At 45.1% G+C, this 27,636-nt stretch overlaps 1 protein-coding gene and 1 pseudogene across 1 annotated transcript in view; both read right to left on the bottom strand.

The window, feature by feature from the left end:
- The window catches only part of LOC142814094 (uncharacterized), a 150,331-nt gene that overhangs the window by 58,915 nt on the left and 63,780 nt on the right, over positions 1-27,636 (bottom strand). The gene's annotated exons all lie outside the window — the stretch shown is intronic.
- On the bottom strand, positions 9,418-10,034 carry LOC142814719 (large ribosomal subunit protein uL5 pseudogene; annotated as a pseudogene).

Genomic DNA, 27,636 nt, shown 5'->3' with positions numbered 1-27,636 from the left:
TGTCTCTGTTGATCCCATCTAGAGTAAAAAACATGATGGGCGAAGTTTGTAACAAAAATAGACTATGTAGCTTAAAGAAATATTCTTCTTGAATCTAGTTATGATCAAATGTACAATGATGACGTTAATGTTCCTTTTTCTAACTTTATTTCTCTTCTCAAAAACGCAATCAAAGTAAGCAGCACAAAAATTTCGGTTCATTCACGAGAAACACCATTATGTCTCTGGATGGATAAAAAAATCTTGGAGGTCATAAGGAGCAAGTATTACGGGCGCAATAGACGGAAACGACAAAAGCACAATGAATTCTTTTTGCGCAAATTCAAAGTAATGCGTAATAGATTAGTGGATTTGATGAGAATGAGCAAAAAGAATCATTATGCCCGACAAATAGAACAGGTGAATGGTAATTTGAAAAAACTTTGGCAAATTGTAAAGGACGTTGTCGGCCACCCTCCGCCTTCTAAGGTACTTCCTGAAGTGATTGACTCCAATACAGTTGAATCGTTTAACAGTTACTTCGCCTCCAATGGTTCAACACTAGCTAAACAATTCAAGAAACCCAGCCTCAATCATGTTCTTTCAGATTCAATTCCGAACTTTTTTATCTTGTATGACATCGACAATGAGGGAATCAGATCTACCTTGTCGGGAATGACAATGAATAAGTCGGCAGGCCTATATATGCGATAACTGCAAGGCTTCCTAAAGAAAACTGAGACGTCTCTGGACCGGTTTTGTGTCGCCTTCTTAACCATTCTGTGAGAGCAGCCGTTTGCCCTTCTTGTTTAAAAATTGCAAAGTTTATTCAAATATATAAAATTGGCGATTATTCTCAAGCATCAAACTAAAGGCTAATCTCTGTTTTGAGCATAATTTTTATTATCTTCGAAAAAATTTTGCCAATTACTTCTATAAATTTATTGCGAAATATAACATGCTCTCCTATCAGCGACACAAATTTATACGAAACTACCCTACGTCCACTGTTGTTTTGACCCTTACGCAATTTATAAACACAGCATTGAATGAAAATAAGTTAGTAGCAGTTATCTTTCTAGACCTAAAAAAGCATTTGACACCATAGACCACCGTATACTGGTAAATGGATTACCACATTACAGTTTCAATGGAAACATTTTAGAACTTCTTTCTGACTACCTAAAAGGTCGTCAACACGCTGTATTAATTTATGATTTCTTGTCTTCTATGAGTCTCCTGAATACTGTTGTTCCCCATGGTTTGGCACTGGGACCATTGCTGTTCTCCTTGTATATAAATGACATTGCGCGGATATCGCTGTTTTCTATCATACTTATGTACGCTGCCAATACTTGTCATATTAACAGGTCAAAATTTAGGTGATCTTGAGCCGAAATCTAACATCAAATTAGATGAGGTTACTCATTGGTTATCAAATAGTAAACCATCTATAAATACCGATAATACCAAATGTATTACATTTCACTCTAGAATAAAATACTATAATGCTAGTCGTATACAAATTAAAATTACCGATTCTGTAACCGAGCAAGTAACCACAACTAAATATATTGGTGTCGCTATAAACAATACCTTACATTGGCAGATGCATATTCAGAATGTGTGTTCCAAATTTGCCTCAGGGTGTCATGCACTTACTCAGGCTCGTCAACATTTTAATAGCACTACTGTACGAATACTTTGCTAGGCTTTCATTCAGTGTCATATCTCATATTGCATTGAATCTTGGGGTGGCACCCAATCAGAGGACTTCAAAAACGGCCTATAAGAATTATTACTCATTCCAAGTATAATGACCCAAGTTAACCTCTGTTTTTCCGATTACTCATTTTGCTATTCGGTATGCTATGGAAAGTAAAACTAGCCAAATATGTATACACGGTTATTATTTACAACCACCCTTTCAATGTGTCGATGTTCTCCGCCCCTTCCCTTTCTACCAGACAACTAACCTTTGGTAAATGGATTCCACGAACTAACAACGTATAGGGTGAACGAATTTTACAGTTTGCTGGTATTAAGATCTCGAATGCTATACCTTTTGAAATAAAAGTCTGCGCAAATATCACTATGACACTAGAAAAACACTATGTAGAGGAATGTTCGGATTTATTAATGAGCAGTCATATTTAGTGTGATAACTGTCCTAATTTTAGTATGTAAGTAAAGGCCGTCATTTTTTTCTGTTTTGCTTTTTGTGGGGCTATTTCATGTACTGTTCTGCTTATTTTCCGATTTCCTATATATTTTATATAACATCTTTATTTATGCTTCTTCAAAGTGCCCTTATAATATGTACGTATTTTGGGCCCAAACTAGCCAATGGCTAAGGGTCCACACAGTGTGTGCAATCTTTATGAAAAAATTGTGAGCAGTAAAATTCCGATTCCAATTCAAGTTCTATTTTATGCCACACATTCAGCTTTTACAACTGGCTCAAGAACGAGTGTAATTCACTGCAAAAATAATTACTTGTTTTAATTGTGACCCTTTGATCGACTGAATTCCATTTTACGTGCATGCTCGATGGTATAAAACGTGTTGGCATCATATATGTTGTAAAAAAATACACTTAATATCTGATACCATTATATATCACATAGTTTTATGCGGAATGTTCCTATGAGTCACAGTAGTGCTTTACGATACGCCAGCATAATCATATTCATAATCATATGGAGGTATTCATAATCATATGGTGGTTTTGGGACGTTAAACCCCACATATCAATCAATCATCAATTACGATACGCCAAATGATCATGCAACTGCCACCGCCAAGGTCAACTAGTAGACATTTATTTTAATAATTTTTTTCATGCCTGACCCGCTTAGTCGAAATGCATGCACAGTCTAATCAAAAGATACAGACATAAAGAGCTAAAGAAATAACGACCTAAAGTACTCGTATCAAATATTCATGAGCTTTTTTTACACTATAGCATTGACAAACCAATATAGAATACTCTAGATAGTATTGATGTAGAACATTAATTAGGCACTTCAATGTCACGTACATGCTGCAGAAAGCAGCTACATGGATTGATGTACTCGTGAAAATATGAGGTTGCTTTTATTGTGCCATGCTAATGCCACACTTTTGATTCGGGGCACGAAGTATCGCCGATTGAATAGCTTACATTCCCTTCTTAGTTTCTGCTACGACAATGAATAACCGTAATCACTTGCACGGGCACTTTCCTACCTCAAAAGAGGTCCTTCAATAGTATGACTGACTCGCATCTGATGGCCACCAGTTGTTAACGTTGCTATAGCATTGACACTTTATAATACATTCAAATAATTCATGGTCCCATTTCAACGTACGCCTCTTTTGTAAAGGTTTTCGACATGGATCGATCTACATGGTTAGTATGTTCCGCGTCCGCATTCACCTAATCATTTGCGCATGAATACTCGAAACGTTTTATGTGAATGCTAATTCCGTGCACAAAACAACCCTGAGATTTCATTTATAGCACTATATCCATTACATCCTTACAGCTGCTTATTGTGTGGTGCTAATCTTCCAAGATTTCTCACAACGAAGTGAAATCCAACGACTTTATTTGGAGCGAAGTCTTACAAACCACAACACGGACAGTTTCCTACCTGTGTGTGTGCACGTATTCGCACACACAGGTGTTGTGGTTAAGCGTAAGAAGTTCATTTGCTTCAGTGACGTCACATAATTTTTACCACGTGAAAGTAGTAAAAAAGATCAGCAAGGCGTGTTTTTGCGCTATTCGGTTCGTTACTTGAAGAAACTAGGTATGGAAAAAAAGAGACAGGAATGAAGTGAAAGCACGTTTTTTTTTTTGTTAGATTGCTTTCATATTAGCAAGTACCCCCCCCCCCCGGTCTCCAACGAAGTTACAAAGAGGTGTTTACCACTTGTTTGTCAATTCGTGTTTTAACTTCATCACCGTCCTTCTAAAATCTCGTTCAATGATAGCTTTCCACGTGCTTGTAGAAACAGTCAAACTTATCATTTTTATTATATCACGGGAAATACTATAAAAATGCGGTTCCAACCAGTGCACGCAAACTTTTCATGTAGTGACACGATGCAATAAGCAATGCACTGAACGAACGCCTTTTTCAAATGACGTGACCGTAGATGACTATTTTTTTTTAGGGGTGGGCGTTTGAGTCGTGCAACAGATAGTTGTCGGACCAGTTTGTACGTAGTGGACGTGAAACAGATAGCCTAGACGGGACAAAATGGTACAAAGAAGCCGGTGTAGGGGAGACGAACCCAAAAGTGGATGCATTTGGTTTTGCAGATGCTCTGAAGTCACGTATGTTTTTTTTTTCTCTCTCTCTCTCTTTTTAGTGTCTCATTCAGATGTTAGTGAGCGCTGTGCAAGGGTGCTTCTTCTCATTTTTCTGTGTGTTTTTAAATCACGGCTTCCAAATTTCCCACTCCTCTCCCTCGTTCCACGTCATTAGTGCGAAGTTACATGGTCAAATTACATAGCTCGCAAGACTTCGAACGAAAAGTGTCGAAAACCTATTGGCACACGCATCAACGCCCGCCGACTATTGAAGCGCGACTAGATAAGGAAGGGACAAACAACCAAAACTGAAAACTCCATATATTTTCCCGCCAAATAGTCATAGTTTTATATATGTCAAAGTTAACCTTAAACTTACTTTACTGTGTATCTCACACCTGGCTAAGTGGTTGATTGCGTCGATTTTTGGTCGAGTGCTATAAATGGGGAGAAGCGCGTATACAGACAATTCGTTATCGAAGCTTGGGTTCGGCGTGTTCTTTGGTTCAGCGCATTACCAGGTCAACGAGGCATCGCTCACTTTTCCGTGGTGGTTTCCTGTGCACCTTCAGTAGTTTACTTTCTGGATGCTGTTTGCTGGCGTGACATTCCAGAGCTGAACTAGCTCGCAGAACAGGCCCATTAGATTTACCTGCACTGTCTGAACTGGTTCACGTGGTGCCGCACTCGACCTTTCGTTTTTGTATAGTGCAAGGTGTCGCCTTCTGAACTGCGACATTCTTTTGTGCAGACATCGTGCATGGGCAGTTAAGACAAAACCCTGCGCTGAGTTCGTAGGTAGTGCAGTTCGAGTACAAGCCGTGACGCTGTTGCAGCCATAGTAGCAGACGAATTACATGGGTTTATTCGTAAGTGGTTTTCTCACGAAGTCGACACCAATACTGAGTGAAGACGTGAGACAGGTTGTAGTAGACGGGATGACTCCGTTGGTTTTTTTTCATATCCACGTGTCGGCCGCCTATGCATCATATGTCGCTTTTAGGCCCCATGCCACCGGTTTTGGCTAGTAAATTGGCTTTGCTGCATTCCTGATCCTGCCTGGCTCCAAGCAATCACTTCCGCGCTCCAATCCAAGGTTCGCTCGTCGCAATTCTGTACGATCAACACAGCAGTGTCGAACTGGACGGCCAAGGGGCTGTCCAACCAAGTAGCTCAAAAGCACCAAGCACGTTTTTCCAGCACTGACTAATCATCACCCTGATGTCACATTAGCAAAAAATCATGGTACTTACCTAAGACTTCTTCGCACTGCTGTGCCATTATGTTGCGTTGCAACCTAGTTAATTCGAGCGTAACAACTGGGATGATGCATCGTCAACTCTGCTCAATAGCTGCACATCTTGCAACAAAATCCATTACTTTTTCGGGCGAAATTGGCCAGCTTGCAGACCAACACTTTCAAACGCACGCGAGCACACAACGAACAAGTGAGAAACACGGGGCTGCCGGCACGCTACCGCTGGTACTCTGGATGCACTACCTGCACTTCGGCGTTCGTTTCAATGTGGCGCTAGTGTCGCGCTACGCGTTCTCAACTGGTGCTGCATCACTTCAGCTCTGGCTGCACAGTCATCAAAACTTCCGGGAAATGGTTCACACAGTGCAAGGTAAATCGACCTAACGTTTAGGCAGCCTGTGACTGCCGACTGCTTTCGCTGGCGTATGGCCGGCGTGCCTTCGCCCTTGGTGGCGGTAATGGGGGAAGAAAACAACGTGGTGGTGAACCAACAGCCTCTAAAAAATTTTCCGGCCTTTTCACATCCTCCTTTTACCACGTGCTACGTCATGAAGAGGGGCCGACGGAAGAACTGGAAAAGCGTCTGGCTACACTGGCTCCACGTCGCTGCGTGTGCGCCAAGCTGCTGTACAATTTGTGTTCTTCGTGGCGTGTGTTCGCGCTCAATTCGGTGTTCTACGTGTCCGTGTGAGCGTTCTTTTTTCGGCGTACACGTGTTAATGCCCCATGTGAAGCTTGGGGCGAATTGCAAGGATCGCAACGACTGCGAGTTTCTGCAACATGAGCCGGTGTTGTGTTCCTGGGTGCCGCGGAAATCATGACAATGGGCAAAAAGTGCACCTGTATTCATTCTCAAGTGATGATGTGCAGAAGCAAGCGTGGCTTCGAGTTATTCCAGGGAAGGATTTCACGCCAGCAGTGCATACGAAGGTAAATAATTTTCAGATTGCTTTATCGGGTGTCTGAATCATCGTTCTTAGCTGCTACACTTGTAATTATCGAAAAAGAATACTCTCTTCGTACATATTGAGAATACTTCAACACAACGACGAAGAAGCACGCATATCTCGTGAATATTCACTGATCAGTGAGGTGCGTTTTTAAATGAGCAGTGCTAAAAAGAATATCCTTCTCACAGCATAGTTAAAATTCCTTCTATATTGCTCTTGCTGCCAAAAACTACGCCTGGTTTGGTATCTGTGTTTTGTTTTATGAATGTTGATGTATGCTACCATCCTCCAATGCCAATCGCGTTATGTAACTAGTCATGGTGACAATAAAAATGGCAATCTCATAACGTGGTGCAAGAAAAAAACAAAAGTAGTGAAAAAGTGTAATTTTCTTTCACTGCAGATGTTGAAACCCGCCTTCAAAAGTGGTTTTATTTTGCCTTTTCTTGATTCCTTCATTTCTTTAAGGAGAATCGTAGGCATAGCACTTGCACGGTCCATGGATAGCAAAATTTATAGTGTCGCGTAAAAAAATACTGTTTGATTACTATGCTACGCGTATCACTGTGCCGTTTTTTTTTAAGAACGACTTCGTGTGTGTACCCAAGTTAATAATTATGAAGGAACAGCTATTCGCAAGTTATATCTAGGCGTAGTGCGTTTCATGCGTAGCGAGTTTACAACAGCCTCCTTTCTTTTCTGCGCTCGAGGATTTGTGAGCTGCACTTCCAAGCAAAGGATTTTATAACGACTCTGTCACATCAAGATGAACGAACAGGAAGGATATTGAAAGTAGAACGAGAGAAACTCAAGCTGAAGCACAGTGTTGTACTTTCTATCTTTCCAAGCTGTCCAAAATACTTGTCCTCAAAGCCAACACGTCCTGGATCGCCAGCGAGAAAGATCGCAAGAAGGGAAAGCGATGCTTTTCAAGGAGCTCTAAACAGGTCACTTGAGTACAGAGAACTTGAGCAAAACAGACACAATGTGTCTTCATATACGGACTTCAATACGAAGCTGTCAGGGATCTGCAATAATAATTTTGGACAGTACCTATCAATAACAAGTGCGTAAGATTTCCTGTCATCGAAAACAATCCTTCTTCATACGTTAAATGCTCATTGACTGTTCTCCCACATCTCTCACTTACTGTTGTTTCGAACGGAGTGCAACTTGTGGTATAGTGCTTCCTTGTGGTATTGCTACATGTGCCAAGTGCTGTGCTTGGGGTAGCGCTGTGACCACGGTTCTGGTAACGAAGCTAGTTGTGCAGACACTGGCTTTGGGAGAATACGCCGAGGACCTTCCCTCATGCAGTGACCAACGCGGTATCCTCGCATTGCTGGCATTTTCTTTGCTGGAACAACATACTGGCATTGATACGCGTGAAAATGGCCACACCACACAAACTATATTGCGCTTGGTAGTTCGCACAACAACCAATGTTGTCTTGAACAACGTCTGCGGTTTGAAAATCGAGAGCATTCAAGACGATGCGCATAAGAAGGCTGCAACATGGAAATCAGCAACACTGAAAAAAGTGATGTTTTAACGAAATAAAGCTTATCTTGTGTCGTATGGTTTCTTCTTACGAGAGTGAAACAACCTTCAGAATGCGTCACTTGTGCCCTAGAAAACTTGTCAAATACATGACATAGTATTTGGCACCCATCATAGACTATTACACCACCAGTAAATGCAAGCGCGACGCTCCGAATACCGGAACGCAGCGCCCTCACGGGCCCACAATGTGACGTCATGCAACCATCGGGAAGGCCTTAGAAATCTAGCGGGAATTCGTTGAGGGAACGCGACACGCTAAGCAATGAGGCGCTATACTCTATGGCTGCCAAAGCTATATTTTCAAAGTTGCTGTTTCGCTGCAACGGTTTTCGACGATTGGGCATTGTGATTTTTCGGACATTTATGCTATTGGGATCGTGAACAGTTCTATCACGATTGCCTCTGCAAAGTTTTTTGCGCATATTGTCAGTACGCCGGTGGGCTAATAAAACAACTTCGCTTCCTTAATGCTTCCTATCTTTTTTTTCTCCCAACTAACGAACCACAAAGCTCAATGAAATAGCGTATAATTAACGGCTCGTAAAAGGTCCACAATTGAAAAAAATTTCGTGCCATGTATACCAACTGCGCAACGTTGCTACCGCTTCCAGTTCTGACGTCATATATATCCCCGTCAAAAAAACGTCCACCATAGGAATGGTGCATTACACCATCCGCCATTTTGGTGGATTACGGTGCTGAAAATATTGGTGGCACATGCTGTATGGTGGCACATGGTGGATGATGGAGTGCCGGCAATGCTGGAGCGCGACATGGCGTCAGAACTCCCGTGACGAGCTGCCACTAAAAAATAACAATAATAATTGTATAAAAAACAACGCCGAAATCACCGGTAAAAAAAACATGACCACGAGGATTCGAACGTGCACTTTCTGGATTTTCAGCGGAGTGCGCTAACCACTGCGCCATGCGGACTTCTTTTTCTTTATTACTTACTTTTGCACATAACACAATAATATTACAGTGCATAAACAGTACATACAGCGGTAACAAACGGAATGGTTACATAGTGAATAGAATTCCTTTATACGAACAAGTGGCTCTAGATGTTCAAGCCACTCTGGAATTGGGTCTTTCGTTTTGCGTTCTTCAATGGACTTTGTGATCTTTTGGCCGAAATGTTCACGAGTGGGCAGTGTATTTATGTCGGCATGGTGGACTGCCATGTACTTTTTCCAAATACTGTGAAAACCGAGCAGCATAACAGTATCATAAGAGGCTCCATCGTCTTCTTCATTGACTGGTAAAAACCCGATTCCGTAAGCGTCAATCGGTAAATTTTTTTTGGGAGTTTTCTGCAGAATGTCTCAGAAAGACACCCCTTTCCAACAATCCAGAAAGACATGTTTTTTGTGAAGGATCAAATGTTGTGAACAGCAGGTCTATTTGCCGCTCTTTCCAGGCAAGATGATGCCATCGTACTTCTGTTGGAACCATTTGATGGCTTCCTCCTTACAAAGCCGGTGCTTGCAACCAATGGTGCCCTTCTTGTGGCGCCTGTGGGCAACATTTAAGCCTGGTCGGCCTAGCACTACGTAGAAGTCCAGACCGTAGATGCCGACGGTGGGGTCGTACTTGATACCCAGGTCAATGTGCTCCTGGATACCGAAGCCAAAGTTGCCGGTGTCCGAAAAGTTGTCCTTGCGGAGCTCGTATTCTCGCACTTTGAGGCCTTTCTCGAGGATCTCTCGGCCTTGGGGCCCCGGACAGTGCAGTGCACGGCAATCTTTTCATTCCTCCTGATGCCAAACGATCGCACTGTGTAGCGAGCCTTGAAGAACACAGGTTGCTGGCCTGTCAGCTGTTCGAGCACCTTGGCAGCTTGAGTCAGCCTGTCTCCAGATTCACTGACACAAATGTTGAGGCACAGCTTGCGGATCCGAACCTCACGCATGGGGTTCTTCTCTTTGTCTTTCTTCTCCTTACTCGGTAGTTTCGTCTTTGCCGTCATCTTGCCGACCCCAAAAAAAGTTCAATGGTTTCAGGTTTAGGACAGAGAAAACAGTGCGTTCGCCTTGGTACAAACAGACCCCTTTCTTGCATCCACGTTTCAACTTCTACAGTACCTGTATGAAGCTTAAAGAAAAATTATTTTGAACTAGATGGGACAGCCATTTTTTTCACTCGGGCCAATACACTTTGGCCACGTTCAGCAGGATAAAAACTCCTGTCAAACGGTAACGGTAAAACAATGCCGAGAAGGCCTCTATCCAACCTGTTTCGTTTTACTCCCGCTAGATATTCGCTGGAGAACCATGCCATTAAAAATTGCATGCACCAACTACTTCTCTTAGATAATCATAAAGCACCCCGTGCACATAGTACGTGCATGGTGACAATGAGTGAAGGTAAAACTCTTCCAAGAGTCAGCTGAATAACTGAACGTAGAAACGGGTCTCTTGTGTCTCGCAGAAACATAAAACGACCAATGATCTGTCTTAAAAACAAATGTGACAGACTGAGACCACCGAACCGAACCGACAAAAAAGATTAGGGCGACTAAACCGTTCCCACACTGATCCCCATATAAATACTGCAAATACAAGGTGCAGCTTCTGCACGTTTGTACGCGAGCAATGTAAAACCTGTAATGTGTACCAAAGTTTAGAGACAAAGAAAAAATTAATATGGTGGCCCGCGTGAAAATCTAAAAGTTCCATCCTCTAACATTATCCACATTTTAACGCATTTCAGTGGCTTGCCGCCGCCAGTACGGCTCAATGTCACGATAAAATTCTAGTGGTACACCCAAATATTTTGCAGGCTGATTCACCCATGGTATGTTGGCAAAAACGTCTGGAGTGGAAGGCCAATCCTCATGCCAATATCCGAAGCACTTTGCCCAGTTTACCGAAATCCCACTGGCCGTACAGAACTGTTTCGCAATATGGACTACTTCGTTAACACTATGAACAGAAAACTGCCACATCATCAGCATATGCAAGTCATCGCACTTCATTCTCATGCAGTTTGAATCCACGAATGGCACTGCTGTTCATCACACTCACACAGAAAGGTTCTAAAAACAAACTGAACAACGATGGTGAAAGAGGGCAGCCCTGACGCACGGAGCGTTGCAAGTTAATGCGCGCCGCCACAAACTTATTAACAATTAGTTGCGTTGTGCAGCCCTTCACAGCGTACAGCGTTGTATAGCCACTCCTTTTTGATAATACAGCCCACGGTTACAAAATCCAAGACACTCATCAGAACATCATGTGACACAAGATCAAAAGCTTTCTCTAAATTCAACTGAACCATTGCCACACATGTCTCAGCTGTATCGCAGCACTCCAGAACAGCTCTGGCCCTATGTATATTGGTCACAATTGTGCGTCCTTTGATTACACACGTCTGGAGTGACCCTACTATTTCCTTTGTTACACCCTGTAATCGCTTAGCTGATATCTTCATGAAGACCTTGTAATGTGAATTGGTTAATCTAATGAGGCGATACGATTTTATTAAGCGGAGTTTAGTTTTATCCTCTGTTTTGGGGATTAGAATAGTGTGCACCGTCAGAAAGCAGGGAGGCAACGTCTTATATTTGTAAGCTTCATTGAAAAGACTAGTCAAAATTGGGGAAATATCGCACTTAGACGTTTTGTAAAAGGCCGTGCTCAACCCGTCTGGTCCAGGTGACTTTCCTGGGTTTAGCCGTTCAATAGCTCTTTCCGCTTACAAGTTTGAAATAGGCAGTTCCAACCCTACAACAAGACTCTCGGGGGCTTTTGACATCATAGGTTGGAATTTCTTCTTAAACATTTCTATGTCAACCTCTGATCGCTTCAACAGATCTCGATAGTAGTTAGAAAAAACGTTTCCTATTCCCTTATTATTTGTGTACACGACACCATTGTGATGTATTTCCGCTATGGTATTTCTGTGGGGATATCACTTCTCTTCACCCAGTTATCATTTTGTTAGTGCTTCACCAACCAACAACTTTTCAGCACAAGCTCGAATTATAGCCCCCCTATAATGTTCAATGTAAAAAACGTTCAGCTTATAGCCTTGCGAATATCTTCCGTGAATGTTCCTGGTGATTCTGCTTCTTCCTCTAACAATGCAGTAAAGTTATGTTTTAGCAATTCTTCCTCTTTTTTCTTCTCTCGTTTAGTTGCACAACCTCTTTCTATTACCATCATCTTAATATAACATTTCAAATATTCCTCCTGTGCGTCGATCGTTCTTTCGCTGCTTTTGTTGATTTTGCGGACTTGTTCTAGTACCTTCTCTTTAAAAATGTCGTCCTCCAGTAGCTGCGAATTCAGCTTACAAAAGTCTCAGGAAAACTTACTTTGTCTAGCGCCGCCACAGTGGATATTAAAGCTGATTAGACAGTGATCTGTGAAAAAGACTGGTTTGACTACGCATTTGTAAGCATTGGTATTATACTCGCCGTTACATAAGCTCTGTCCAGACGAGCGTGACTGGAATTCTGAAAGTGCGCAAAATGAATGCTTTACCCCGTATCCAGACATTCCGCCACATCTTCAAGGCTATATCGGTCTTTATTATTGCTAAGGGCTGCCGTACTGGGATATCTATACGGTGCACTGCTGGTGTTGTCATGTGCAGAAAGCGCACAGTTAAAGTCTCCCATTAGTACAACCTACCTGTCGGTATCGCAAAATCCATCTAGGGATTGGAAGAAATCACATGTTTCGGATTGCACATTAGGTGCATACACAGTAATTACGCCCCATTTAGAAGTGCCTGAAATCACATACTACTAACCTCTCGAATAAACTTGATGTAACAGATTCAATGGCCAGCCCCTGTATCTGGCGGACAAATAAAGCACATCCCCCTGAGGAACCAATGGCATCACTTATACAAACACTGAACCGTGGACTAAAAGGCCACACCATGCTCCCCGTCTCTTATTCACCTTCAACTTTTGTTTCCTGTACAGCTATAACGTGAAGATCTCGCTCTACAACTAGTTGATACAATTGATTCTGTTTCTTTCTGCTATGGCCAGTATTTCCACATACTTCTGCTATGGCCAGTATTTCTGCTATGGCCAGATATGGCCAGTATTTCCACATCGCAGGCACAGTGCAGCTCTACCCGGGACGACCACGACGGTTTGTTCACCGGCAACTCACAATTGATGGAAAATATCCTTGATGGTGATGCCACTTTTAAGCTTCAGAGTAACGATTCTCGTTGTTGACCCTTTATCCGTGAAGCCATTCACACGCCATTGCTCACAAGCGATGTCTGTGACTCGGCCGTGTGGTAGAAACGCCACTCCCACGTCTTCGTCGGCTGTGTTGTACAGAAGCCAGTGGACTGATGCGGAGATCCTTACTTGCCGGGTGAAGAACGACACAACGTCGACCTTTCTCTTTAACGTCACTGCTTGCAAGAAGTCTTCTGTTCCCTTTGTCGCTTCTGAAGGTTACTGCCCAAACGTGGTTCATCCGTAGGCACCCAAGGCGACCACTTCAGAGAGCAGACGCAGGTGGTCCAACAAGTCTCTGAAGTCTTCCACTCGAGAAGGCCTTGCTCGTACATCACCATGCATGAAAACCGTGTTTAAAACCATAGAATTTCCTAAAATAACTAGAGGAGACTCTGGCGCTGTGATCGTTCAGCGACCATTCGAATGATGGGTAGTACACATATTTGCCTAGTCTTCGTATTTGCAGGGTGGCGAATCGTACTTGCGGCTTTGTTTATTGCTGTGTTTCGGTTTCGTTTTGAAAGAAAGATTCAACCCTTTTGAACTTCGTGACCCGATTCGTTAAGGTAAGTTTAAAAGAATAAGATGATGAAGTGCAACTGCTGGACATTTGCTAATATTTGTTTCGTAAGAAAACAGTTTTAAGCCACACGAACACACACGAAGCCAAAAGCAGGCCAGGAGTACGAATATTAGACAAATGTATGTACTAATCATCATTCCCATGCTCGCCGAAGGGCCGTGCGTTGCAGCTCCCTTAGACACTAGCGCCAGAGTTCCTTCTGGTGCATATTAGGAGTAGTAGTAGTACTACTACTATTAGGAAACTCTATGTTTAAAACAGAGCGTCCACTGGGCAGATTACGCAGAATCAAACGGTACTCGTCATTTTCTATTGCAGCGTTCCTGTTACCGCGGCCCGACTCGACCGCTTCGACCGCTCCGACGGAGCACGACATGCTGCGTCTGAACGCGTCCGTGTCCAGAAACAGAGAACTGCGCCATGCGGACGTGTAAGAACTTATGAACTGCTTGTTCAACTTCAGTTTTGTTTGTGGCATACCCCTGATAGACTGGATCTGCACCTGCTGCTAAAACTGGCGCACTTATTAAACACAAACAACTGTCACCTACAACAACTTCCACAGCGACAATGGTAATAGCGCTATGATTTTCTTACCATTCACAACCGCAAGAAAAAAAACAAAGTGGACTGAGGAGCAGGTATAGTTTACCGGTGGTTACTGTAGAGTTAATTATCCGTTTCTCGCTCGTACTAAAGGGCGACATCAGCTCAGGCTTTATGACGCATCTAGGCGGATAGATACGCCCACACAAAAGATCGAGTAATGCGATGTTTTTCGCGCAACGTACAGCGCAGTCGTTCCAGCGCACTGCTGGAGCTCTACCGTTAGCAACAGCTACATAACGACTAGGCGAAAACGAATGCAGTGCGCAAGAAACATTATGCTATAATATTAGTTCAGTAAGCATACGAATGGACAAGTCTGTGTTCTCACATAAAAGCCAGAGAGGTGCCGGCGAGGGCGAACAGCGGCTGTCGGTGAGGGGAGGCGTACCTATGATGGAAGTGTTGGCACCGAGTCGCATCGATGTTTGTCGCTTTTTACGCGGGCACTGTACACTATAAAAATGCTCAATTTAGGTTAAATGATGTCATGGCTCTGCTACATTGTGGTTCTTACTCGTAGAAACTGTGTATTCTGAAACCCAGAAGCGCCGGTAACACTTGTAGGTGCTCGGTCAGTAGGCCTAACTTTTCGTGGAAGTCATGGTGGTAGAACAGAAGGGTGAAAGTCAAACTCGCTGGGACTCGTCTCGAAGTATGTAAAAGCTAGACGTTTATGCATTTTCGCGTCGTACGCACTTTGTTAACTGAGAAGTTCGGCTCAAGTAATTGGGTCTCCAAGAATTGCCACCGTTTCTTGCATGGCGGCATCAAGTGACCGCTGTATTCTGGTCTACCGTTGAAAGGGGTAATTGCGAACTGAACTCCATTTATTTCTCGACGACTGCGCGGCGATATAACACATTCACTGTCACTGTTCAAAGCGACACTTCTAGTCTTCTAAACTTTACAACAAAGCACAATATCGTGCATCTCAAACGTATGTACACGAGTACGAAATGTGAACATTCACGGCCACATTCTACGCTCGACAAAATTGAAGCGTTGTTGACACCACAAAAAAAAATTAACGTACTAGAAAGCGTAATAACCGGCGTTGGTTTCTTTTGACCGTAGACATATTTTGTACGCATTCCAGAGTGAAACGCTGCGAATAATTAAGTGATTTCACATACTGCCATGTGTTTTTTCACCATGCCACCATCATCCACCAAGCTTCCATCATGCCACCGTCATCCAGCTTGTTAAAGGACCACTCACTAGGCCCCATACGGAATTTCAGTTAGACAGTGGAAGTTTTTGGGTGTCCTATGAGGAACATTTTGCCACAAAAATTTTGCCACAAATTTTGCCACATTTTGCCACAAAAATACCGTACGTGTTCCTGTTGTTCGTCGTGGCGCGGACTCTGACAGCTTTGATGCGAGCGTAGAACCAATGCACATAAACTGCGTGAAGAAGAATGTGTTGGTTCCCCATTGCGTGGTGTCGATCGATGGCGGACAAACTGGTCTATGGACTGTAACCTGTTCCTCTGAGCCCGTGACACTACTCAATGGTTTGAAATCAGCTGCGGTCAGCAAAGAACAAGCAAACTTACCAGTGCTTGAGCTCACAGATGTGCCGGAAGAACGTGCCGGAACTGGTTGTCACAATTTAGACGGGGCGCTTATGGAAACGATAAATAAGTCGTTTAGCTTAAGCGAGCGCTGAACTTTAATGAATGTGCTGTCGAAGCACGTTTCGGTATTTGACTTTGCGCAGAAGGACAAAGTAATCCCTATCCCCCTGTCTCGAACGTGCCATACCATCAACAGTGGCGCGGCAAGTCTGATTCGCCAAAAGCCATATCGTGTTTCCTCATCAGAAAGACAAATTATCAACGACCAAGTGCAGGAAATGATGCAAAAGGGAGTGGTACAAGAGTCAGTCAGTCCGTGGGCAGCCCCGGTAATCCTTGTTAAGAAGAAAGATGGATCTTGGATATTTTGCGTCGACTATCACCGACTGAATGCCGTTACTTTTATAAAAAAGGACGTATACCCACTGTCGCGTATAGTGGACGCAATAGACTTCTTACATTCGGCCTCTTATTTTTCCTCCGTAGACTTACGATCCGGTTATTGGCGAATTCCAATGCACCCAGAGGACCAGAAATAGACTGCCTTTGTAACCCCTGATGGGCTCTTTGAATTCAACGTGATGCCATTTGAACTATGCAATGCACCGGCAACGTTCGAGAGGTTTATGTGCACCATTCTGCATGGCTTGAAGTAGAATCTGCATTTGCTACCTCGATGACGTCGACATCTTTGGCCGCACGTTCAGTGAACGCAACTGTCGTCTGGATACTGTTTTGAACTGCATCCGAAACGCTGGCCTAGTTTTAAACTCGAAGAAATGCCACTTCGGAGACTGCCAGACGCTTGTGTCCGGGCATCTCGTTGACAAGGATGGCATCCGCCCTGACCCCAAGAAGATAGCAGCATTTGAGCCGTTCAATGCGCCGCGCTCCGTCAAGGAGCTTCGTAGTTTCCTGGGGCTTTGTTCGTACTTCCGCCGCTTTATTTCGAAGTTTGCCGATGCTGCGTATCCTCTCACATGCCTCGTACGAAAGGACAATTCCTTTGAGTGGACTCCGGAGTGCGATTCTTCATTCCGTCATTGAAGGTTTTGCTAACGTCACGGCCCGTTCTTCAGCACTTCAGTCCTTCTGCTCTGACAGAGCTTCATACGGATGCTAGCAGCATAGGTATTGGAGCCGTCCTTGTACAGCGCTACGGTGACCGCGAACACGTCGTCGCATACGCAAGTCGCTCCCTAAGCAGGCCGGAGAAAAATTACACTGTCACGGAACAAGAATGCCTGGCGATAATATTTGCAATTCGGCGGTTTAGGTGTTACCTGTACGGAAGCCCATTCACAGTCGTAACCGACCACCACTCGTTGTGTTGGCTCATCAACCTTCGTGACCCTTGCGACCACCTTGCGCACTGGGCACTCCGCCTACAAGAATACAATTTTACCGTCGCTTACAAGAGTGGTCGTCCACATACTGACGTGGACTGTCTTTCACGTATGCCACTTAGCAGAACGGACAGTGAATTCGATGACCTTAACCAGCTTGTAGCGTCTGTGTCGCCTACATTCCCGGACTACCCCAGTTTCATAGCAGAACAGCGGAAGGACGCTAAACTATCACCACTCTACGCCGCTGCATCCGCTTCCACTACTGCACGCCGTTTCTGTATGCGTGAGAGACTGGTAATCAAAAGGAACCTCTTCAGCAGTGGCGCGCGTTTCCTTCTAGTGGTCCCGGAGAGCCTGCGAACAGTTATTATGAATGTCATGCACGACGACCCTACCTCTGGACATTAGGTTTGGCACGGACGCTTCACCGGACTAAAGAGCGCTTTTCTTGGCCTGATATGCAGAAGTTCATTGAGAGTTATGTGGCAAGCTGCATTCAATGTCAGCGTCACAAACGTCCATCAACTGGTCCAGCTGGTCTTCTACAGCCGATGCCAACTCCAAGCGCACCTTTTGAACAAGTGAGTATTGACGTTCTGGGCCTCTTTCCAAAATCAGCTAAGGGCAACCGATGGAGAATTGTTTGTGTCAACTACCACACACACTACTGCGAGACGGTGGCCGTCCCCTCCGCAACTGCCAGAGATGTTTTGGCATTTTTGCTACGCTACGTCATCCTCTGACACGGCCCACCTCACCGAATTATCAGTGATCATGGACGACAATTCACAGCGGATGTCGTGGAGGGGCTACTTCGTTTGTGTGAATCCCGCCGGCGCCCCTCGACACCATACCACCCCCAAACTAATGGGCTGATGGAGTGTACCAACCGCACCATTATCAACTTGTTGTCTATGTATGTCTCATCCGACCACAAGAACTGCGATGGCGTACTACCGTTCATTACGTACGCGTTCAACACCGTGAAGCATGAGATTACAGGTTGCAGCCCTTTATTTTTCCTTTATGCACGTTCGCCCCGCCACACAATCGACACAATCCTACCTCTCTGTGATCAAGACAACGTTACTGTCGCCGAGACTCTCTGCCTTGCCAAAGAGGCGCGTCCCATAGCTAGACTACGCACATTGGCATCACAAGACAAAGCGAAAGCACGCTAAGACATTCACCATCGACCAGTGACTTATCGCCGTGTTGATGTGGTGTGGTTGTGGACTACGATGCGCAAGCGTGAGTTACGCAAACGTTTTTGGCCACTTACGATGGATGTTTTGTCATTGTCGACAGACTTACAAAGGTCCACTATGTAATAGCTCGTTTCACAGCGAGTGGTCGATGAGCTGCCGAAATTCAACTGGTTCATGTTGCCCGCCTGAAACTGTACACGCCACGACAACTCAACTGACTCGTCTGGGGCCATCGTCTGCGCAGAGAGGAATGTTGCGCACATGCACGAAAACGAAGAAGCGTATACGGTGAACGCACTTGTCACCCAGAGTTAGAAAGGAAGAAGAAGATCAGGAGGATCTCTAACCAGTTGGCCGCAACTGAGCTGCCCCTCATGACCTAATAAACGGCCCCTTTCTACCTTTACGGATCCTTTTCAAACGAAACAATATATTTGATGTTCTGCGCAAGAAAACTGGTGATTGGTATTCTGGAGGCGCTGCGTTATAGTGCCTCGAGCGTGCAGCGGAGGCGAAAGAGCGCATCAAGTCACGTCGCGTGGGAGACATGAGTACCATCTGTCAGTTTTTTTTTTTTAACGAAGCGCGCGGCCCTGAGGCGTACGTGTGCGCCCGTCTCAGAGGCGATAAGGTGTATAACACAAGGCAAGGGGTAGATGCCACCACCATGCCGTCTTAGAAAAGCGTTGGAAACACTCGCCTTTTCGTGCAATCGTTGCATTGTCAGCGCAGCGTGATAAACGCTGCAGTCCTTAGAATTACTTAAGTATGCCTTTTCAAGTAGAAGACGCACATGCAAAACATATACGTGTTGGTATGGTGTCTTAGATATATGCAATATTCGCTTTTTAGTTGGCATTGCACAAGTACGAACGCTGAATCTTGAGCAACATCCGGAGACGCTGCGAATAGTGTCGGCCGTTTGGGGGGGTATTGACTAGTGCTTTTTAGAGTACCCGGTTCGCGTTAAGGGTGGACAAACAGACAAGTGTATAGACAAGTGTACAGACAGACAGACAGACAGACAGATCAAAATATTTGCGTCGAAGGTCCACAAGAAAGAATATCGTCTTTTGAAAGTCCAGAAAAATACTCTCGCGCGTGGAATCGAACGTGGGACCTCCGCGTCGCGAAAGCTTGCCGTTAACCACTGAGCCACCGAGCGGTACCTTCTTCAACGTTCAAACGGTAAGCTATTTATACCTATCACTTACCGCTATTGGCGGGTATCTCCGGAGGAGGGGTGGTACCATCGTGTTTTCATCATTATCAGCAAGATAGCGTCATGAGCGCGCGGCCGCTCTCGTCTTTCATGCGTACTTTGGCCCGTGGAGAGAAGAATCTCCCGCGCGTCCTTATCTCCCAGTGGGGAGGATCATACGTCTTGGTTTGCGTTAGGCTTGGAACAATCCTGTTGTAGACCCAAGAAACACGAAAATACGTATAAACTTCTCGAAACGTCTATAAAGGTATGCAGACATATAGGTATAACATTTGACGTTGAATAAACGTTTTCCAAAGGAAGTTTTTTGGAAGACATTGAGAAAACGTTCTTTACAAAAAGTCTTTTTCAAAACGCTTACTAAAATTTATTTTCTAGAATTTCAGCAGAATTAGCGGATGAGGTCTCGGGAGTGTTTTTCATTTTTCTTTCTTTTTTTGAACCAAAATAACATTCACTTTGCATATTTATGTATTTTTACCTAATTTTACATATTTCAATGTAATAATTGAGCTCTCTAGTCATATTAAGAAAATAAGATGCGCAAATGCGATGTGCGCCTGCGCGGCTAAAACAATTTTACTTGTCTGGACGTGGAGACGCTATGGGGTGCCGATTCATGCGGTCATCTAACCAACGGCTCCTGCTTGTTCGCCTTTTTGTTAGTGAAAGTTATCTATGTGTTTGACGCCTTTTGCTCCAGTCGACGCCTCAAGGCTTGAGGACCACGTGGAAACAATTTTGTCACAGTGGGTGGATCTTTTACCGAGTTTTCAAGGACTTTCTTGCTTGACTTTGCCGTGGGTTGCTAGGCCTAAGGTTAGGCTTAGCTAAGCCTAACGCCAGGCTTAGCGCGTTTGAGCTATCAAGATGGCTATGCAAGTAACTGTGCAAGAGGAGGGCAATTCTCTCGAAGAATCCCAGTGTTCTAGATGGACAACGGCGCTTTCTAAGCGTAAGACAACTAAAGCAGCCGCGGTGGGCGCTGAAGTTCAAGGCCCACCATACGGCAAGGACGCTGGCCCCCAATTTCCCGCCAACGTGAAGAAACGCCTCGCTAACGCGTCAAGGCTGCCCAATCTACCAAGGGAGCATTTTCGAATCATTGTTAGGCCTCGGGGAGGCCTGAACGTTAAGAATACCAGTAACGTCCGGATTTCTCAAGCCCTCACGACAGCGGCGCGTCTCTCCACTGCGGATATTACAGAAGACATCATTTGTCCTAACGCTATGCAGAACAATGTTGTGATTAGTAGGCCATCGCAAGCCAACGCCAAGGCCTATGCAAGTCTAGAGGCCATTATCGTTAATAACGCAAGATACGAGGTTAGCTCTTACAATGCTGCGCCCGACAACACATGCACGCGCATCATCAGAAACATCGATATGGAAACTGACGACGAAGACCTCAGAAGACTTCTTATTCAGCCGAGGAATTCCTCTGTTCTCGAAGTGCGGTGAATCAAGAACTCTACCACAGTCGTTATCCTCTTCGAAGGACTTCGAGTCCCAATATACGTCATGTGTGGTCCCAGCATAGTCAAGTGCATCCTCTACCGACGGCAGACGGATGTCTGCTATACCTATGGTAGACTCGGCTACAGAGCCGACGTGTGCCCCACTCCAGAAAATGTTATCTGTCGAGGTTGTGGAATGACCTCTCCTGGCGACCAGCACGTTTGCTCACCGAAGTGCGCCTTCTGAGGAGGGCCTCATCCAACGGCCGACAGAACCTGTACACAAAGATTCGAGATACCTTACATCGTCAGACAGCACAAAAGAGAGACGCGACTTTGACAAGAACTTTCCACCGATGGATCACCTGTCCGAACCAGCCAACAAGTCCAGGTCTCAGTCCAGGAGCTCGAGAGGGCGCCCCCGATACAGGAGCGATCCCCGATCCACAAGCCGTTCCCAGTCCCGGAGCTGTTCCCGATCACGGGGCCCGGCCATCAGCATTCAGGTGCCTGCTGCCACAGAGACCGAGTGGGCTGACCGCGTCAAAGGATCTCAGAAACAGGTAACAGAGGGCATACTGCCAGAGCAGAACAATGATAGAATTATTCAGCTGGAAAGGGAGAACGCTGCACTAAAGGAGGCGATCGCGCAACTTAGAGTCGAGATGTTGCACTTTTTAATGTTAATAACGCTAAGTGTGAGGCTCCACAACCTCCTCAGGTCAATAGACTCGAAACGCCTGTTGAAACGCCTATGAAAACGCCCGTTGAAACACCTATGCAATTGGCCACGGAAAGGCCCACAGAAAAACCCGCGGAGACGCCCGTCGAAACACCCATGAAAGGGCAGTGTACTGTTCGTCCAGCCAAAAAGAGGGCTTTGACGAGGCCCGCGTTTGGTGAGGAACTGCATAGTTTCGAAACAGAGATCAGAGACATGTTCCAGTCGCTTAACCAAACAGTCGCATTGGTTCATGTTAAGGTCGATACCTTGGCGGACAAGTTCAGCACACTGGATGCCAAGGTCAATACGTTGGCCGCTAACTTCTGTGCGTTGGACGCTAAAGTCAACGCGCTCGAGCGCAGGCACATATCTTTCGAGCCTAACCATGGCGCGTCCGCCTAAACAGTTCAGGATTTAGCAGTGAAACTGGTGGGGGTTTCCTCGCAAGAAGGCAGTTCTTCAGCAGTTCATTCGTTCTCACTCTGAAAAGCCGCACGTCATTTTGCTTCAGGAGATGCTTTCAAATTCCGCATTCTGCCGGGTTACACATCTCACGCTCTTTATGAAGACGGACGAAGGGGCATTTTCACGCTCGTATCTAAGGGATACACCTATATCTCGCATGATCTGTCTATGAACAGTAGTAAAGTGGAACACTCATTGGTCGAAATTATTCTGGGGAGTCATTTAGAGAGCAGCGCTTTCATCCTGCATACTTATAGTTCACCAAATGAGTCGAAACAAAGGTTTGCGGCGCTCTTGAGTAGGGCTGCCGCCAGGGCCAGTATCTCCCCGCTTGTGGTGGCAGGTGATTTCAACGCTCCTCATCAGGGTTGGGGTTATCTGCGGTCATCCTGTAAAAGCGAGGATTTGTGGCAAGCAGCGGCGAACTTGAACCTCACCCTGGCCACGGACCCAGCATTCCCAACCAGGATGGGTAACTCCTGCACGAGGGACACCACGCCAGATCTTACCTTTGTTAAATATGTTGAATCTGCTACGTGGCACAACTTATTGCACGTGGATCTGAATAGTGACCATAATGTCTTAGCTACCCATATGAGTGTGAAGGGCAAACCCGTAAGAGAGTTTAGTTTCACAGATTTGGATTACTTCCGGCATATTAGAAAAGAACGCGCGCAAGCTGCAGACTCAACCCCCAGCCTGGATCAATGGGCCAAACAGCTCAAGGGAGACGTTGGTGAGGCGACAAAAAAGATACACACAGATTTGCAAACGGATGAGATGGACAGCCGCCTTGCGCACCTCCTAGAGTCCAAGAAATCGTTACTGAATAGGTGGAAGGGGCTGATGCTCAATCGTCGGATCCGCAAGAAAATTGCAGGACTGAACCGAACTTCGAGGACAACTGCTAGACCCTCTCTAGGCAGCAGTGAAATGAGGTGTGCAATTCTGTTGATGGCCAAATGAGAATAGGAGGGAAATAAATTCGCTAAAGCACCTTTTGCACGAGTCGAATTCCAAGAGTAATCAAAGGCAAGCCATTGCTAAACTGATACATCTAGTCTGATTCTGAAGACGCTATACTGGGTGGTTTCGCTCACAGATATTTACCCATTGGCTCCTCGAGCTGTTCAGACTATCTGTCTTACACTGGACCCCCTTGCGATGAGCTCGGAGAGCCTTTTACCACTAGCGGCGTTTGGGAAATTCTTCAAAACCTTAATTGACGATCAGCTCTGAGGCCGCATGGCATCTCTAACAAGGCCCTCAGGAACCTGGAAGACGAATCCATCAATTTTCTTACCGATGAGATAAATCGCATATGGAGAGAAGGTTCTGTCCCAGACTCTTGGAAAATGGCATCGATTGTCTTCATTCCCAAGCCGGGGCGACCACCAGGTTTAGGCAATCTAAGGCCCATATCGCTAACTTCCTGTGTCGGCAAGGTGGCGGAGCACGTCATTTACAACCGTGTTTCTAAGTACATCGAGAAGGAAGGTCTTTTTTCTTACAACGTGGTTGGGTTTCGTCCATCTTTGTCCACACAGGACACAATTAAGCTGCTCAAACATCAAATCGTAGACGTGAACACAAGGAACGTAACAGGACACAATGAAGCTGCTCAAACATCAAATCATAGACGTGAACACAAGGAACGTAAGAAGCATTCTGGGTCTTGACTTGGAAAAAGCGTTTGACAACATCTCTCACGCGCACATCTTAAACTCCATTTCACACCTTGGACTAGGCGAAGCCTTCCAAAGATACGTCAGCTCCTGTCTCGAATCCAGGAAGGCCACGCTCAATATTGGAGACCTCAAGTCCTCTCCCATAAAACTGGGCTCTAAAGGCATGCCGCAAGGAGCTGTGATATATCCGCTTCTCTTTAACATTGCTATATGCAAGTTGTCTACACTGCTATCTAACATGAAAGCCATCAACCATACGCTTTACGCTGATGATATTACCATCTGGTGTCCCGGAGGTAGCGAAGGGGAAGTCAAGACTGCGCTCCAGGAAGCCATCGATCAGACAGAGCTCTTCCTTGCTGGCACAAGGCTGAGGTGCTCCTCGAGTAAATCAGAGCTGCTTCTATACAGGCTCAATAGAAAAGGAGCCAGGCCAAAAAACTGGAAGCCTTTATCAGAGGTAGACATTGTACTTCATACCGGAAGTGGCACCCCCATTGCGAGAGTGGACGCTATTAGAGTGCTGGGCATGATTATATAGTCGCACGGGTACAATGAACAAACCATCGCTAAGATTTCAACCAAGACCGAGAACATGATAAGGTTGATTAATAGGGTTTCGAACAGAAGGGGGAACTCAAAGGAGACAACCTACTGAGACTCTTTCATGCATTCCTCATGAGCCACATAACATAGGTTGCTGCCATGCATCCTTTGTATGGATTCGAAAAGAAGAAGCTGAAAACTCTGATCAGAAAAAGCGTAAAGAGGTTGTTGGGCATGCCCGTGCGAACAAGCACTGAACGGCTTATGCAGCTAGGAGTTCATAACACCCTAGATGAAATCAATGAAGCTCTAGAGACTGCACAGCTAATGCGCCTGTCGTCTACGCCGGCTGGTGGGAAGATTCTGTCCGTCCTAGGCCTCAGTCCAGTGCTCGTAGAGGATCACCGTCTTCAACTACCAGATGAACAGCGTACTGCCATCCAGGTCTCTCCGTTTCCGCGAAACGTCCATCCTTAGCACAACGTAGGAAGGCGCCGGGCTAGGGCCATCACATTTCTGAAGAACATCAAGAACGATCCTCATTCTATTTTTTTTTGTCGATGCCGCTCAGTACGGTCACTCAGCTAGGTTTTCTGTTATTTCCGTCAATCATATGGGCTCTATTATTAATGCTGCGTCAGTTAGGGACTCTACTCTCTTAAGAGCTGAACAGTTGGCTGTAGCCCTTGCCCTTTTGGATGACGGTAGATCGCAAATCTTCACCGACTCAAGGTCAGCGGTCAAGGCTTTCGCCTCTGGTTCCGTCTGTACTGAAGTATTCAATCTACTTGAAAATAGGACACTTTCTCCACATACTGGTTTCCTGCACATCTCGAAACCCTACTGGACTATCAAGTGAACTTGAATGACACTGCTCACTCCCGGGCACGCGCCCTAACCCTCCGCGCTGGGGAGGACGTAGGTCCGCAGGTTGGCAGCGAGATGTTCAGGGACGCTTTACTTACTTTCAGTGAAGAGGCTAAACACTACCAGTTGAGTAGGCGGTCATTTGCTCCACCACACAAAAAGTTCTTTAGACCTCAAGCCATCACGTTTAGAATGCTCCAGACCAGGTCCTATCCAAGCCTATTTTTCCTCAGCATAGTCTCCTCAGAGGCTTTTGACTCTACGTGTCCTGATTGTAGTGAGGTTAGTGACTTAGCACATATGCTCTGGCAGTGCCGCTCGTTACGGGGCCCAAGTCGGCTCACAGAGGAAGATTGGGACTCTGCCTTATGAAGTCCAGAGTTGCTACCACAACTACGGGCTGTCCAGAGAGCCCACGACGCGGCTCTCTACGTTGGAGCCGCCCGCAACGTTGCTCTAAAGGAGCAGCGTTTCTCAGGACCCAATAAAGTTCTTTGTCTGTCTATCTGTCTGTCTGTACGTGTTTACCGGCCGCTTAGTCGCCTTTTGAAGAAGCAGGTTTGAGTCGATTTCTCTAGTGTTTTAAAAGTGTGCTTGCGCTTTGTGTTCGTGTTTTGTGTTTTGCCAGTAACGCTGATTACGAAGATGCGCTATACTGAAGGAAGACGTGTGGCTTTGTATCGTGTAGCACTCGCCAGGTATGTACCACACTGCTGCTGTCGGCACTTTGTTATCACTCACCACGTTTTTCCTACCGTGTGCACGATAAGTGAGCTTATAAATGAGTTTACATCGAGACCCAGCTTTTCTGTAGTACTTCAGTAGTGTAAAGGCAAAGTAGTGCGAAGTGAAGCGCGGACATTTTTTTCTTTTGTGTGGAGTGTGAAGCATGCACGCGTTGCGAGAATTCGGTGGCAGATTCGAGCAGATTTGTGGCGGCAAGGGTGTTGGAGGGGGGGCCCTACTCGCGTGCGACTACTATTTTTGTTTATAATTCTGGGGCGTTTGTTAGCTATAGGCGTTGGTGCCTGTTCATACTGTGCGCTATATAATTGAACGTGTCTAGGGCAGTTTCATGTGCTGTACGTTCTATTTTATACAGCTACAATATTTATACGTTACGACTACAATCAGAGAAGTTTTGGCAAGGTTCTGTTCGGCGTCCCTCAATTTTTTCCTTGCCAGTGGCCGAATGTGTGCCGGTGTGTGCATCCACGCCGGCAAGCGTCTTTATAAACTACCGAGACACTCGAGTTGGTGCGTCTTCGTGTGCAGCGTGTTGCGTCGTGTTAGGTAGGGCTTGCACTTAAGTGTTCATGCAGCTTCTTTAATGATATTCTAACTTTCGTTATACACATGCAACATAGGTTGCCTCATGCGGCCTGAATCCACGCATTTTATGCCATTCGTTTATCCTGAACTGTATTTTAGAACGAATATTTCATTGCTAAATGTGGCCAAACTGCTTTATCTTACTGTGCGAGCACTAATTCAGTCATAAGTCCACGCGTTCGAGCACCATCGATTTTACTCTGCGTGTTTACACTATGCTTGTATTTTGATTTGGTTTATTAAATATTTTATGCACTTCGCCCAACCTTGGTGTTGAAGCTTTGCTAAACACTTTTACGCGTATGAACATTAGAAATAATTTATAGCACCACCTCCAATGAAATTTTCTGAATAATGACAAGCTTAACAGTATATTGGATAAAGTAAACTTTTTAGGCATGCGCTACAGATGTTGACGGAATCTCTTTTGTGCGCAGAATCAATTTTTATTTATCACTGAAAACTCGCGATAATGTAATATCATGGTAAGCATGCATTAGTCATGCCCGTATTGCTGTTAACTGTAGAATTGGACACCATATTTATTTGAGAATATTAAATATAGACTGCAAGTTTTCAAGCTATTGGCACTGAAGGAATTATACAAATTCAGAAATCAGTTTCATCAGATCGTATTGCTAAATCGCGATCAATAGCTTCCAAGATTCTGGTTCCCGGAGATAGTTGCAGAATCCTGCATGCTTTATTGGTATGGTGCGATGTTCAAAATGGGTGCCAATGT

This window comes from Rhipicephalus microplus, chromosome 4 (assembly GCF_043290135.1).
Source record: "Rhipicephalus microplus isolate Deutch F79 chromosome 4, USDA_Rmic, whole genome shotgun sequence".
NCBI lineage: Eukaryota > Metazoa > Arthropoda > Arachnida > Ixodida > Ixodidae > Rhipicephalus > Rhipicephalus microplus.
The sequence above is the reverse complement of the archived record's forward strand: the minus strand, read 5'-3'. Positions and strand labels throughout refer to the sequence as shown.